The 15,390-nt window shown below is 46.7% G+C and overlaps 1 protein-coding gene across 4 annotated transcripts in view; it reads left to right on the plus strand.

Moving 5' to 3' along the window:
• Positions 1-1,941: 1,941 nt before the first annotated feature.
• gpr17 (G protein-coupled receptor 17) overlaps positions 1,942-15,390 on the plus strand; it is a 17,847-nt gene continuing 4,398 nt past the window's right edge. The window contains exons 1-2 of one of the 4 annotated variants that reach the window (XM_064936209.1): positions 1,942-3,023; positions 4,298-4,666. The gene's annotated coding sequence lies outside the window, so the exon portion shown is untranslated. The remainder of the gene's footprint in view (positions 3,024-4,297; positions 4,667-15,390) is intronic. The other 3 variants (XM_064936208.1, XM_064936207.1, XM_064936210.1) reach the window with 3 other exon arrangements.

The following is a 15,390-nucleotide window of genomic DNA, read 5'->3' on the forward strand; positions in this document are numbered from 1 at the left end:
ACAACAATACCGTAACTATACTGTGACTATACTATAGCTTTACAATAGCCATACTGTAACTATACTATAACTTTGCTATAACTATACTGTGACTATACTATAACTTTACTATGCCTATACTATGACCATACTATAACTATACTATAACCACACTATACCTATATAGCTATGCCATAACTATACTACAACTATACTGTAACTATACTGTGACTATACTATAGCTTTACAATAGCCATACTGTAACTATACTATAACTTTGCTATAACTATACTGTGACTATACTATAACTTTACTATACCTATACTATGACCATACTATAACTATACTATAACCACACTATACCTATATAACTATGCCATAACTATACTACAACTATACTGTAACTATACTGTGACTATGCTATAACCATGCCATAACTATACTAGGACTATACCATAACAATATTATAACTATACTATAACCACACCATACCTATACTTCAGCTATACTGCAACTATACTACAACTATACTATAACTATACGGTGACTATACTGTAACTATACTATACCTATACTATAACTATACTAAACCACACTATAACTATACTACAGCTTTACTGTACTACAGCTCTATACTATTCTACAACTACTATAACTATAATATAACTATGCTGTGACTTTACGGTAACTATACTATACCTACACTGTAACTATACTATAACTATACTATAGTTTAAGAGAGACAGCTGATAATCAATTCACTCCAGCCAGAGTAACCCGTTTCACTAGGTGATGTTTCTACCCCTTGGGGACAGACAGACCAACACAGACAGAGAAGATGAGACTGAACAAGATGAGATAAACCCCAATTAAAAGACTCAACGAAAAGGGTATAAATGTCAAAGCTTATCCATTGGGCCCCCGACTAGACAGTACCATCATTCAGTTCAGGGCCTGCATCCCAAATGGCACCCTATTCCTTATATAGTGCACTACTTTTGACCAGAGTCCTATTGGCCCTGGCCAGACGTAGTGCAGTAAAAGTAGTGCCCTAGATAGGACAGGGTGCCATTTGGGATATAGCCAGAGAAGGCCATTAACATGTCGATGCACGAGGCCCAAAGAAGGGAGCGAGACAATATGTCTTACACACAGCTGGGATCTCAGTGTATGAAAGAAATACCCCCCCCTCTTCCAAGTTTCTCCACATCTGTCTGGCTAATTATTTTTGGTTCACCCCCAGATGGAAGATGCCCCTGTTCTCCTCTTCCACCGCTCTCCCGCCCTCCTCTTGTTTTTCAACTCATCCCTCGCTCTTTCCAGGGAGCATAGGGGGCCCTCTCTCTTTCCCTCTCTCTCTCTCTTTCCCTCTCTCTCTCTCTTTCCCTCTCTCTCTATTTCCCTCTCTCTCTCTCTCTCTCTCTCTCTCTCTCTTTCTCTCTCTCCCTCCCTCTCACTCCCCCCCCTCTCTCTCTCTCTCTCTCTCTCTCTCTCTTTCCCTCTCTCTCACTTTTAGAACTCCAGACAGAAGATCCCTACAAAGGATCATCTCTAAGACTTTAGTCATAAACTGCTCAATTAACAGTCCATCTTCTATCTATTGATAGGATGGGGAGGGAGGCAGGGAGGGAGGGAGGGAATGTGGAGTTCTTCATCCTAAAGACATTGGCTGCCTCCCAAATAGCACCCTATTTTCTATATAGTGCCTTGCTTTTGTGTCATTTGGGACCAGTGGTGTACACCAGTACTAGGCTTGGTTTAGCGGTTACCATGGTTCCCCACCCGGCCACTCATCGCAACCAAGGCACGCCATTCTTTTCTCTGTGCTGAACAGAGCCTGCCGATACTCCCCCTGACTCGGCCTATTGTTGGGCGTACAAGTGGCCCTCAGAGCAGAGGGGATGGGGAAGAAAGGGTGGGGTCAGGGTTCATATCAAAACCTCCCCATTGGGACTCAGAATTTTTGTTATCACATTATGTTGAGACACAAAAAGAGCCACAGTCTCAGAGAGAGAGAGAGAGAGAGAGAGAGAGAGAGAGAGAGAGAGAGAAAGAGAGAGCATCCTGGAGAGAGAGATAGAAAAGAGGATGATAAGACAACATTCCTAACCTCCTGTCAGTGAGAGAGAGCCGCACAGAGGACAGCAGAGGAGCCTCCCAACCAACCCAGGTCCTCCACAGTCCCTCCTAGTCTTCACTTTGTTCCACATCCAGAAGAGGACCCGTTACCCTGTGCTGTGCTACCTACGGCTTTTTACCCTGCTCTCCTGTGAACCCTACCCGTACTGCTCGTTGCCGTGCTCTTCTGTGAAGCCTACCCATACTGCTCGTTGCCGTGCTCTTCTGTGAACCCTACCCATACTGCTCGTTGCCGTGCTCTTCTGTGAACCCTACCCATACTGCTCGTTGCCGTGCTCTTCTGTGAACCCTACCCATACTGCTCGTTGCCGTGCTCTTCTGTGAACCCTACCCATACTGCTCGTTGCCGTGCTCTTCTGTGAACCCTACCCATACTGCTCGTTGCCGTGCTCTTCTGTGAACCCTACCCATACTGCTCGTTGCCGTGCTCTTCTGTGAACCCTACCCGTACTGCTCGTTGCCGTGCTCTTCTGTGAATCCTACCCGTACAGCTCTTTACTGTGCTCTTCTGTTCAATAACAACGCTACTGCTGCTTCGTCCTACACCTGCTGTTGACAGCCAGACCAACGTCGACTAGTCAGCTACTCCTCGACCCCATCACTGCACTGGGCAGGCACACCACTTCCTCCTCACTGCACTGGGCAGGCACACCACTTCTTCCTCACTGCACTGGGCAGCCACACCACTTCTTCCTCACTGCACTGGGCAGCCACACCACTTCTTCCTCACTGCACTGGGCAGGCACACCACTTCTTCCTCACTGCACTGGGCAGGCACACCACTTCTTCCTCACTGCACTGGGCAGCCACACCACTTCTTCCTCACTGCACTGGGCAGCCACACCACTTCTTCCTCACTGCAGTTCTCTCAAGCAGTACACGCTGTCTGAGAAGAACACTGGTGGGTAAGTCTGATCTCTCTCTGGTTTTATTGAAGAATTTACCTTCTCATGCAGAAAATGTCGCATGACAATGTCATAGTCTTCTGAGTGTCCTCTCTCTCTCTCTCTCTCTCTCTCTCTCTCTCTCTCTCTCTCTCTCTCTCTCTCTCTCTCTCTCTCTCTCTCTCTCTCTCTCTCTCTCTCTCTCTCCGTCTCTCTCTCTCTCTCTCTCTCTCTCTCTCTCTCTCTCTCTCTCTCTCTCTCTCTCTCCGTCTCTCTCTCTCCCTCTCTCTCTCTCTCTCTCTCTCTCTCTTTCCTGGATATATGGAATTGATATACGGAATTGATATATGGAATTGGAGTTCCTTTTAAAGATTGTTATACTATGTATCATTTAGGTATTTGATTTAGAATTTTAGGACCCATTTAGGTATCAAAAAAATATAGGAACAAATATTTGATAAAATATTGAATTTGGCATTTGCTACTTTTAGCCCAAAGAAACGTATTAAAAGTGAGTTTAAAAAAATGGCAATAAAAAGGGTTTCTGTCGTGGATCTAGGAGAAAGCTCAGGAAATATGTATATGTTTACACATATTTATCCCCTTTTGGAGGGTTGGCACAACACTACAATAGCTTCATATTCATTCCAGAAATTGTTTAAATTGTTTTAAACGGTACTGGTTACCTCCAGATGAGTCCCGTGACCCTTGTGGGGGTCGTAGAGCAAAATCGAGAACACCATTGTGTTCGTGAGAGTCTCATCTTTCCGTATAGTTGTCATATTAGTTCAGACCGATTTCTGGGATGCCTCCTGGTCTGACAAACACCGCTGTAGCTCTGCCACCTTCCACCGCAGATGTGGAAGGCCGTCATAGGCGGATGGGTTGAGATGAGACGCAGCCCACACAAAAAAAAACATATTCCTCTTAAACTGACAGATTTTAATGGGAGATTTAATTATATTCACTCATGAGACTGAGATGAGATTATTAACTGAAGCATTTGAGATGTTTGTGGTGTTCTGATCTGTGACTACGCTAAGGAATCTTTTACCATGGTCTTATTTGTAGAGTTTTAGTTTGGGAGGATAAGACTTGTTCAAGTTCTCAAGGTCACTGGAGATAACAGGTCCATTGTAACTCAATAGATATCGTACCTAGCTCCGTTCACAGAGCCAAATAAACCCCAGCGAATTTATCAGCACACATGCAGTGTGCATGTGAATCTCATCAGGTAACTTCCTGTTTCCAGACGGTGGGTCAGTGAATCTCATCAGGTTACTTCCTGTTTCCAGACGGTGCGACAGTGAATCTCATCAGGTAACTTCCTGTTTCCAGACGGTGGGTCAGTGAATCTCATCAGGTTACTTCCTGTTTCCAGACGGTGGGTCAGTGAATCTCATCAGGTTACTTCCTGTTTCCAGACGGTGGGTCAGTGAATCTCATCAGGTAACTTCCTGTTTCCAGACGGCGGGTCAGTGAATCTCATCAGGTAACTTCCTGTTTTCAGACGGTGGGTCAGTGAATCTCATCAGGTAACTTCCTGTTTTCAGACGGCGGGTCAGTGAATCTCATCAGGTTACTTCCTGTTTCCAGACGGTGGGTCAGTGAATCTCATCAGGTTACTTCCTGTTTCCAGACGGCGGGTCAGTGAATCTCATCAGGTTACTTCTTTAACTCAGTAGAGATTTAGGGAAACTTGCCACTGTATTTTGTAGCCTTCAATTTGTGCTTTCAGGATTTTCTGTGGGGATCAACTCTTAACAAGGGTCACATTTGCTCCTGTTAACCCCAGTGACAGGTTCCTGTTAACCCCAGTGACAGGTTCCTGTTAACCCCAGTGACAGGTTCCTGTTAACCCTAGTGACAGGTTCCTGTTAACCCCAGTGACAGGTTCCTGTTAACCCTAGTGACAGGTTCCTGTTAACCCTAGTGACAGGTTCCTGTTAACCCCAGTGACAGGTTCCTGTTAACCCCAGTGACAGGTTCCTGTTAACCCCAGTGACAGGTTCCTGTTAACCCCAGTGACAGGTTCCTGTTAACCCCAGTGACAGGTTCCTGTTAACCTCAGTGACAGGTTCCTGTTAACCCCAGTGACAGGTTCCTGTTAACCCCAGTGACAGGTTCCTGTTAACCCATATGACAGGTTCCTGTTAACCCTAGTGACAGGTTCCTGTTAACCCCAGTGACAGGTTCCTGTTAACCCCAGTGACAGGTTCCTGTTAACCCTAGTGACAGGTTCCTGTTAACCCCAGTGACAGGTTCCTGTTAACCCCAGTGACAGGTTCCTGTTAACCCCAGTGACAGGTTCCTGTTAACCCCAGTGACAGGTTCCTGTTAACCCCAGTGACAGGTTCCTGTTAACCCCAGTGACAGGTTCCTGTTAACCCCAGTGACAGGTTCCTGTTAACCCCAGTGACAGGTTCCTGTTAACCCTAGTGACAGGTTCCTGTTAACCCCAGTGACAGGTTCCTGTTAACCCCAGTGACAGGTTCCTGTTAACCCCAGTGACAGGTTCCTGTTAACCCCAGTGACAGGTTCCTGTTAACCCCAGTGACAGGTTCCTGTTAACCCCAGTGACAGGTTCCTGTTAACCCCAGTGACAGGTTCCTGTTAACCCTAGTGACAGGTTCCTGTTAACCCCAGTGACAGGTTCCTGTTAACCCCAGTGACAGGTTCCTGTTAACCCCAGTGACAGGTTCCTGTTAACCCCAGTGACAGGTTCCTGTTAACCCCAGTGACAGGTTCCTGTTAACCCCAGTGACAGGTTCCTGTTAACCCTAGTGACAGGTTCCTGTTAACCCTAGTGACAGGTTCCTGTTAACCCCAGTGACAGGTTCCTGTTAACCCCAGTGACAGGTTCCTGTTAACCCCAGTGACAGGTTCCTGTTAACCCCAGTGACAGGTTCCTGTTAACCCCAGTGACAGGTTCCTGTTAACCCCAGTGACAGGTTCCTGTTAACCCCAGTGACAGGTTCCTGTTAACCCCAGTGACAGGTTCCTGTTAACCCTAGTGACAGGTTCCTGTTAACCTCAGTGACAGGTTCCTGTTAACCCCAGTGACAGGTTCCTGTTAACCCCAGTGACAGGTTCCTGTTAACCCCAGTGACAGGTTCCTGTTAACCCCAGTGACAGGTTCCTGTTAACCCCAGTGACAGGTTCCTGTTAACCCCAGTGACAGGTTCCTGTTAACCCCAGTGACAGGTTCCTGTTAACCCTAGTGACAGGTTCCTGTTAACCCCAGTGACAGGTTCCTGTTAACCCCAGTGACAGGTTCCTGTTAACCCCAGTGACAGGTTCCTGTTAACCCCAGTGACAGGTTCCTGTTAACCCCAGTGACAGGTTCCTGTTAACCCTAGTGACAGGTTCCAGTTAACCCCAGTGACAGGTTCCTGTTAACCCCAGTGACAGGTTCCTGTTAACCCCAGTGACAGGTTCCTGTTAACCCCAGTGACAGGTTCCTGTTAACCCCAGTGACAGGTTCCTGTTAACCCCAGTGACAGGTTCCTGTTAACCCCAGTGACAGGTTCCTGTTAACCCCAGTGACAGGTTCCTGTTAACCCCAGTGACAGGTTCCTGTTAACCCCAGTGACAGGTTCCTGTTAACCCCAGTGACAGGTTCCTGTTAACCCCAGTGACAGGTTCCTGTTAACCCCAGTGACAGGTTCCTGTTAACCCCAGTGACAGGTTCCAGTTAACCCCAGTGACAGGTTCCTGTTAACCCCAGTGACAGGTTCCTGTTAACCCCAGTGACAGGTTCCTGTTAACCCCAGTGACAGGTTCCTGTTAACCCCAGTGACAGGTTCCTGTTAACCCCAGTGACAGGTTCCTGTTAACCCCAGTGACAGGTTCCTGTTAACCCCAGTGACAGGTTCCTGTTAACCCCAGTGACAGGTTCCTGTTAACCCCAGTGACAGGTTCCTGTTAACCCCAGTGACAGGTTCCTGTTAACCCTAGTGACAGGTTCCTGTTAACCCCAGTGACAGGTTCCTGTTAACCCCAGTGACAGGTTCCTGTTAACCCTAGTGACAGGTTCCTGTTAACCCCAGTGACAGGTTCCTGTTAACCCCAGTGACAGGTTCCTGTTAACCCCAGTGACAGGTTCCTGTTAACCCCAGTGACAGGTTCCTGTTAACCCCAGTGACAGGTTCCTGTTAACCCCAGTGACAGGTTCCTGTTAACCCCAGTGACAGGTTCCTGTTAACCCTAGTGACAGGTTCCTGTGGAAAGTATACTATATCTAGAGAGAAGGATGTGCTCTCCTCTGCGGAACCCGACAGCGATCCCATTCCCCCTCACAAATGAAGGCTTTGAATAATCTCTCAAAACTATTTTTTACATGTGTCCCAAATGGCACGCTATTCCCTATATATTGTGCACTACTTTTGACTATCTTCCCTGGTCAAAAGCAGTGCACTTGAATAGAGATTACGGTGCCCATTTGGGACACAGCCCCTAGTCTGATCCAAAGAAATCCCCTCTTTCCTCTCTTGACTGCTGGACTGGTGCGAACACTCCCACACATTTACACCATCAGGCCATTGTGATAGAGGCTTGTTCTGGGGGGTTTTCTCCCTGTAGGGGGTTGTCACACACAGTAATAAATCATTGGAGCGTGAATCCCCCCCACCCCCCATAGAGCTCTGGTCTAAAGCAGTGCACTATATGTAGGGAATATGGTTCCATAGGGCTCTGGTCTAAAGTAGTGCACTATATAGGGAATAGGGATCCATAGGGCTCTGGTCTAAAGTAGTGCACTATATAGGGAATAGGGTTCCATAGGGCTCTGGTCTAAAGTAGTGCACTATATAGGGAATAGGGATCCATAGGGCTCTGGTCTAAAGCAGTGCACTATATGTAGGGAATATGGTTCCATAGGGCTCTGGTCTAAAGTAGTGCAATATATAGGGAATAGGGTTCCATAGGGCTCTGGTCTAAAGTAGTGCACTATATAGGGAATAGGGTTCCATAGGGCTCTGGTCTAAAGTAGTGCACTATATAGGGAATAGGGTTCCATAGGGCTTTGGTCTAAAGTAGTGCACTATATGTAGGGAATAGGGTTCCATAGGGCTCTGGTCAAACTAGGGCACCATGTATAAAAAATAATGCAATTTGGGACGCCCCTACACAATGTAGAGGCAGAAGGTTGCTTGGGAAATGCTGTCCCCTCGTAGTCCCACAGCTCCCCTGAACACTGTTTCACACCGCGAGGATCAGACAGGGAAGAGATCCGTCGTCCTGAACACTGTTTCACACCACGAGGATCAGACAGGGAAGAGATCTGTCCTGAACACTGTTTCACACCACGAGGATCAGACAGGGAAGAGATCCGTCGTCCTGAACACTGTTTTACACCACGAGGATCAGACAGGGAAGAGATCCGTCGTCCTGAACACTGTTTCACACCACGAGGATCAGACAGGGAAGAGATCCGTTGTCCTGAACACTGTTTCACACCACGAGGATCAGACAGGGAAGAGATCCGTCGTCCTGAACACTGTTTCACACCACGAGGATCAGACAGGGAAGAGATCTGTCCTGAACACTGTTTCACACCACGAGGATCAGACAGGGAAGAGATCCGTCCTGAACACTGTTTCACACCACGAGGATCAGACAGGGAAGAGATCCGTCGTCCTGAACACTGTTTTACACCACGAGGATCAGACAGGGAAGAGATCCGTCGTCCTGAACACTGTTTCACACCACGAGGATCAGACAGGGAAGAGATCCGTCCTGAACACTGTTTTACACCGCGAGGATCAGACAGGGAAGAGATCCGTCCTGAACACTGTTTCACACCACGAGGATCAGACAGGGAAGAGATCCGTCGTCCTGAACACTGTTTCACACCACGAGGATCAGACAGGGAAGAGATCCGTCGTCCTGAACACTGTTTCACACCACGAGGATCAGACAGGGAAGAGATCCGTCGTCCTGAACACTGTTTCACACCACGAGGATCAGACAGGGAAGAGATCCGTCCTGCCAGTGGTACTACATCTGACTAAGTCCTTATGTGACCTCTGGCTCTCTGAGTCTGTGTCCCAAATGGTCATCTATTCCCTATATAGTGCACTACTGTTGACGAGAAACCGTAAGACTCTGGTGAAAAGTAGTGTACTTTCTGTAGATAGGGAATAGTGTGTTTCTCAGTTGGCAGAGCATGGTTCTTGTAACGGGTAGTGGGGTTTGATACCCAGGACCAACCATACGTGAACTGTAAGTCGCTTTGGATAAAAGTGTCAGCTCAATGGCATATAGTACAGATGTAGGATCTTAATTTGAGCCAGATTGCTATTGAGGGAAAATAATCCTGCAGCAACAGGAAATGTGAGTTTTTTGTTGTTGTAGATGTTGGTACATTTTACATTCGGTCAAATCAAGTCTACAGTTTTTAAGTGGAAATTACAAACTTTAGAACCACGTTTTAAACCTTGAATATAATACAAGGTTACATTTCCTGCCGTGCAGGAAAAATGATCATCAATAAAAGAGTGATCAAATTAAGATGGTACATCTGTATAATAGGGTGCCATTTGGGAGTCACTCTGGCTCTCCGGTCAGCATGTAAAGAAGAGACAGCTGCTGAGGTTGAAGTTTTGAAAACGGACAAAGGAGGGTTTTGAGCCTCCTCTCACCCAGGAATGTCTCCACAGTTCCCAGGCAGTCCAGGACAAGCCTAGTTTTAGTGGGGAGTCCCACAACTACGTCATATGACTTTCATCAATTATTTGGTATTCTGTATTTTGTGAGTGGTTTATGTGTGTGTATCCCACTGACACACTCCCCTCTGCTCCAACATCTGCGGGATAGTAAGAACTATCTCCGGTACACACCTCTTTTGTGCCTTTCACGGAGGCTCTGATAATATTGATGTTTGGCCTTAAGGCTAACTGCTTACAGCTGTCCTGTGCGGCAGGCAGGGGAGTGGTGATTGGATAATTAAAAGGAGGTCATAACAGAGAACGGTGAATGTTCTATTTTAGTAGGAGATTTAAACCACATTGAAGGACTTAATTTTTTTTTTACAAAATGAAAAAGGGAAATTAAATAGATTCTGCATTTTAGATTCAATGGGTGTTCAATGTTTTTTTTAAACGTCTTCATCTCTTCTTCAGCCAATAGACAGTTACAGTTGCATCTGTTGGGACTGGAATATATACAGAAGAAGTGCCATTAGACTGGTGGCTGCAAGCAACGACAGAAACATCACTTCTAAACCACCTGCGCTCAAACGGTCATTTCACCGGTGGAAGAGCCCCTCGGTCATTACTTATAATGGGACAAATCAGACAACTGGGCCAGACCAGAGGGTAATGGGACAAATTAGACAACTGGGCCAGACCAGAGGGTAATGGGACAAATTAGACAACTGGGCCAGACCAGTGGGTAATGGGACAAATCAGACAACTGGGCCAGACCAGGGGGTAATGGGACAAATCAGACAACTGGGCCAGACCAGGGGGTAATGGGACAAATCAGACAACTGGGACAGACCAGGGGGTAATGGGACAAATCAGACAACTGGGACAGACCAGGGGGTAATGGGACAAATCAGACAACTGGGACAGACCAGGGGGTAATGGGACAAATTAGACAACTGGGACAGACCAGGGGGTAATGGGACAAATCAGACAACTGGGTCAGACCAGGGGGTAATGGGACAAATCAGACAACTGGGTCAGACCAGTGGGTAATGTGACAAATTAGACAACTGGGCCAGACCAGGGGGTAATGGGACAAATCAGACAACTGGGCCAGACCAGGGGGTAATGGGACAAATTAGACAACTGGGACAGACCAGGGGGTAATGGGACAAATTAGACAACTGGGCCAGACCAGGGGGTAATGGGACAAATCAGACAACTGGGTCAGACCAGTGGGTAATGTGACAAATTAGACAACTGGGCCAGACCAGGGGGTAATGGGACAAATCAGACAACTGGGCCAGACCAGGGGGTAATGGGACAAATCAGACAACTGGGCCAGACCAGGGGGTAATGGGACAAATTAGAAAACTGGGCCAGACCAGGGGGTAATGTGACAAATCAGACAACTGGGCCAGACCATGGGGTAATGGGACAAATTAGACAACTGGGCCAGACCATGGGGTAATGGGACAAATCAGACAACTGGGCCAGACCAGGGGGTTATGGGACAAATTAGACAACGGGGCCAGACCAGGGAGTAATGGGACAAATCAGACAACTGGGCCAGACCAGGGGGTAATGGGACAAATTAGACAACTGGGCCAGACCAGGGGGTAATGGGACAAATTAGACAACTGGGCCAGACCAGGGGGTAATGGGACAAATCAGACAACTGGGCCAGACCAGGGGGTAATGGGACAAATTAGACAACTGGGCCAGACCAGGGGGTAATGGGACAAATCAGACAACTGGGCCAGACCAGGGGGTAATGGGACAAATCAGACAACTGGGTCAGACCAGGGGGTAATGGGACAAATTAGACAACTGGGCCAGACCAGGGGGTAATGGGACAAATCAGACAACTGGGTCAGACCAGGGGGTAATGGGACAAATCAGACAACTGGGCCAGACCAGGGGGTAATGGGACAAATCAGACAACTGGGACAGACCAGGGGGTAACGGGACAAATTAGACAACTGGGCCAGACCAGGGGGTAATGGGACAAATCAGACAACTGGGCCAGACCAGGGGGTAATGGGACAAATTAGACAACTGGGCCAGACCAGGGAGTAATGGGACAAATCAGACAACTGGGCCAGACCAGGGGGTAATGGGACAAATTAGACAACTGGGCCAGACCAGGGAGTAATGGGACAAATCAGACAACTGGGCCAGACCAGGGGGTAATGGGACAAATCAGACAACTGGGCCAGACCAGGGGGTAATGGGACAAATCAGACAACTGGGCCAGACCAGGGGGTAATGGGACAAATCAGACAACTGGGCCAGACCAGGGAGTAATGGGACAAATCAGACAACTGGGCCAGACCAGGGGGTAACGGGACAAATCAGACAACTGGGCCAGACCAGAGGGTAATGGGACAAATCAGACAACTGGGCCAGACCAGAGGGTAACGGGACAAATTAGACAACTGGGACAGACCAGGGGGTAATGGGACAAATTAGACAACTGGGACAGACCAGGGGGTAATGGGACAAATCAGACAACTGGGCCAGACCAGGGGGTAATGGGACAAATCAGACAACTGGGCCAGACCAGGGGGTAATGGGACAATCAGACAACTGGGCCAGACCAGGGGGTAATGGGACAAATTAGACAACTGGGCCAGACCAGGGGGTAATGGGACAATCAGACAACTGGGCCAGACCAGGGGGTAATGGGACAAATTAGACAACTGGGCCAGACCAGGGGGTAATGGGACAAATCAGACAACTGGGCCAGACCAGGGGGTAATGGGACAAATCAGACAACTGGGCCAGACCAGGGGGTAATGTGACAAATTAGACAACTGGGCCAGACCAGGGGGTAATGGGACAAATCAGACAACTGGGACAGACCAGGGGGTTATGGGACAAATTAGACAACTGGGCCAGACCAGGGGGTAATGGGACAAATCAGACAACTGGGACAGACCAGGGGGTTATGGGACAAATTAGACAACTGGGCCAGACTAGGGGTAATGTGACAAATCAGACAACTGGGCCAGACCAGGGGGTAATGTGACAAATTAGACAACTGGGCCAGACCATGGGGTAATGGGACAAATCAGACAACTGGGCCAGACCAGGGGGTAATGGGACAAATTAGACAACTGGGCCAGACCAGGGGGTAATGGGACAAATCAGACAACTGGGACAGACCAGGGGTAACGGGACAAATCAGACAACTGGGCCAGACCAGGGGTAACGGGACAAATTAGACAACTGGGCCAGACCAGGAGGTAATGGGACAAATCAGACAACTGGGCCAGACCAGGGGGTAACGGGACAAATTAGACAACTGGGCCAGACCAGGGGGTAATGGGACAAATCAGACAACTGGGCCAGATCAGGGGGTAATGGGACAAATCAGACAACTGGGCCAGATCAGGGGGTAATGGGACAAATCAGACAACTGGGTCAGATCAGGGGGTAATGGAACATTATGTACAAAATAAGTTACAAACAATGAGAAAAAACAAACAAAACAGCACGGTTGGTTAAGAGCCCATAAAACTCCCCTCCTGTGCCATTATCATATATTTGTTTTTGTAAATAAATAAATCTAATATATTTTACAATCTTTTTAGATATTTTTTTTCTCTTTTCCTTTCTATTGTTACCTAAAATTCACAAGTTTTTGAAAAACCTTTACGCTTCTTTATAGCCCAACCAAAATCCTATAACGTACAGTCAAAATAAATTGTGAGCCAAAGCAACACACTGGCAAAATGAAAAACACAAAACGTATAGACTGCCCACCCTTGAAAGACAATCAGCAACGAAGTTGTCCTTTCCATGTTCATGTCTGATTTCAAGGGGAAACTCCTGCAATATCCATAGTAACTTTCCTTTCGTGATTTTCCTCAGTGGAATTTGTTTGATTGGGGCAGAGTCCACAACATCAACGTCATGCTCTAGTACAATTGTCTGAGTTGGCACATCTGAGAATAAACCCTGATATTCAAAAGCAGTGCAACAATGTTGCTTTTTTCCTCCGGAGAGAAGTGTGCCAAAAAGTCATCAACGTTTTTAGTCAACCATCCAATCGGCACAGGGTGTATTGGACCTTCCTCATGCTCTCGAGGAAGACTATAGTCAACGGTGACAGTAGTGGCCGCAGAAAGACCGTCACTACCAGTTTCCACTGACTTCGCCGCCCCATCATCGTAGCGGGTGATGTACGGTTTCAACATGTTGTCATGACACAGTCAGTTTTTTCTTCCTGTGCTCCTGTGTGGCGATAATGTAATCCAGATGAACAATTCTTTGCACAATGGGGTAAGGACCTGAAAAACAAGCTTCCACATCCACCACACTGATCGTCAATACAGGGGCCCCTCAGGGGTGCGTGCTCAGCCCCCTCCTGTACTCTTGAATTACTTGTTACTTTTATCTCTTATTCTTATCCATATTTTCTTAAACTGCACTGTCGTTTAGGGGCTCGTAAGTAAGCTTTTCATGTGACTAATAAAAAATTTGATTTGATTTGATTTTGATTCACCCCCAAAGGTTGAAGATCACAAACCCTGACTGTTTATAGCAGTTCATATTTACGGATGTTGTCTTTCAAATGTTCCTTTAGGTGTTGTGATGTGTTTTAACAGTGGAATGTTTAATTTGTGAACCAATTTGTTATCATTGTGGGTGTTATCATGTGTTATAACTATAAAACTAAAACTAATAACAGTATTTCTATACTCGTTAATAATAATAGTTAGGTAAAAAAAAGTATTATTCTCTAAGCTTTATAGCCTATGCGTGCATTGATACTTCACCCATGATGTCATCTGTAGTTCATGTATGTTTCTAGTTCATTAGGCCTATCTTAGAGCAGATCAGTTGTATTTCACCCATGATGTCATCTGTAGTTCATGTATGTTTCTAGTTCATTAGGCCTATCTTAGAGCAGATCAGTTGTACTTCACCCATGATGTCATCTGTAGTTCATGTATGTTTCTAGTTCATTAGGCCCATCTTAGTCTAGTCGCAAGACCCACTGGCTCCAGGTCATCTACAAGGCCATGCTAGGTAAAGCTCCGCCTTATCTCAGTTCACTGGTCACGATGGCAACACCCATCCATAGCACGCGCTCTAGCAGGTGTATTTCACTGATCATCCCTAAAGCCAACACCTCATTCGGCCGCCTTTCGTTCCAGTACTCTGCTGCCTGTGACTGGAATGAATTGCAAAAATCGCTGAAGTTGGAGACTTTTATCTCCCTCACCAACTTCAAACATCAGCTATCTGAGCAGCTAACCGATCGCTGCAGCTGTACATAATCTATTGGTAAATAGCCCACCCATTTTCACCTACCTCATCCCCACAGTTTTTATTTATTTACTTTTCTGCTCTTTTGCACACCAATATCTCTACCTGTACATGATCATCTGATCATTTATCACTCCAGTGTTAATCTGCAATATTGTAATTATTCGCCTACCTCCTCATGCCTTTTGCACACATTGTATATAGACTCCCCTTTTTTTTCTACTGTGTTATTGACTTGTTAATTGTTTACTCCATGTGTAACTCTGTGTTGTCTGTTCACACTGCTATGCTTTATCTTGGCCAGGTCGCAGTTGCAAATGAGAACTTGTTCTCAACTAGCCTACCTGGTTAAATAAAGGTGAAATAAAAAATAAAAAATAGAGCAGATCAGTTGTACTTCACCCATGATGTCATCTGTAGTTCATGTTCCACATCAGTCATGGCTTCATCAATAAGTGTATCAA

Source organism: Oncorhynchus masou, chromosome 24 (genome assembly GCF_036934945.1).
Source record: "Oncorhynchus masou masou isolate Uvic2021 chromosome 24, UVic_Omas_1.1, whole genome shotgun sequence".
NCBI classification, from domain to species: Eukaryota; Metazoa; Chordata; class Actinopteri; order Salmoniformes; family Salmonidae; genus Oncorhynchus; species Oncorhynchus masou.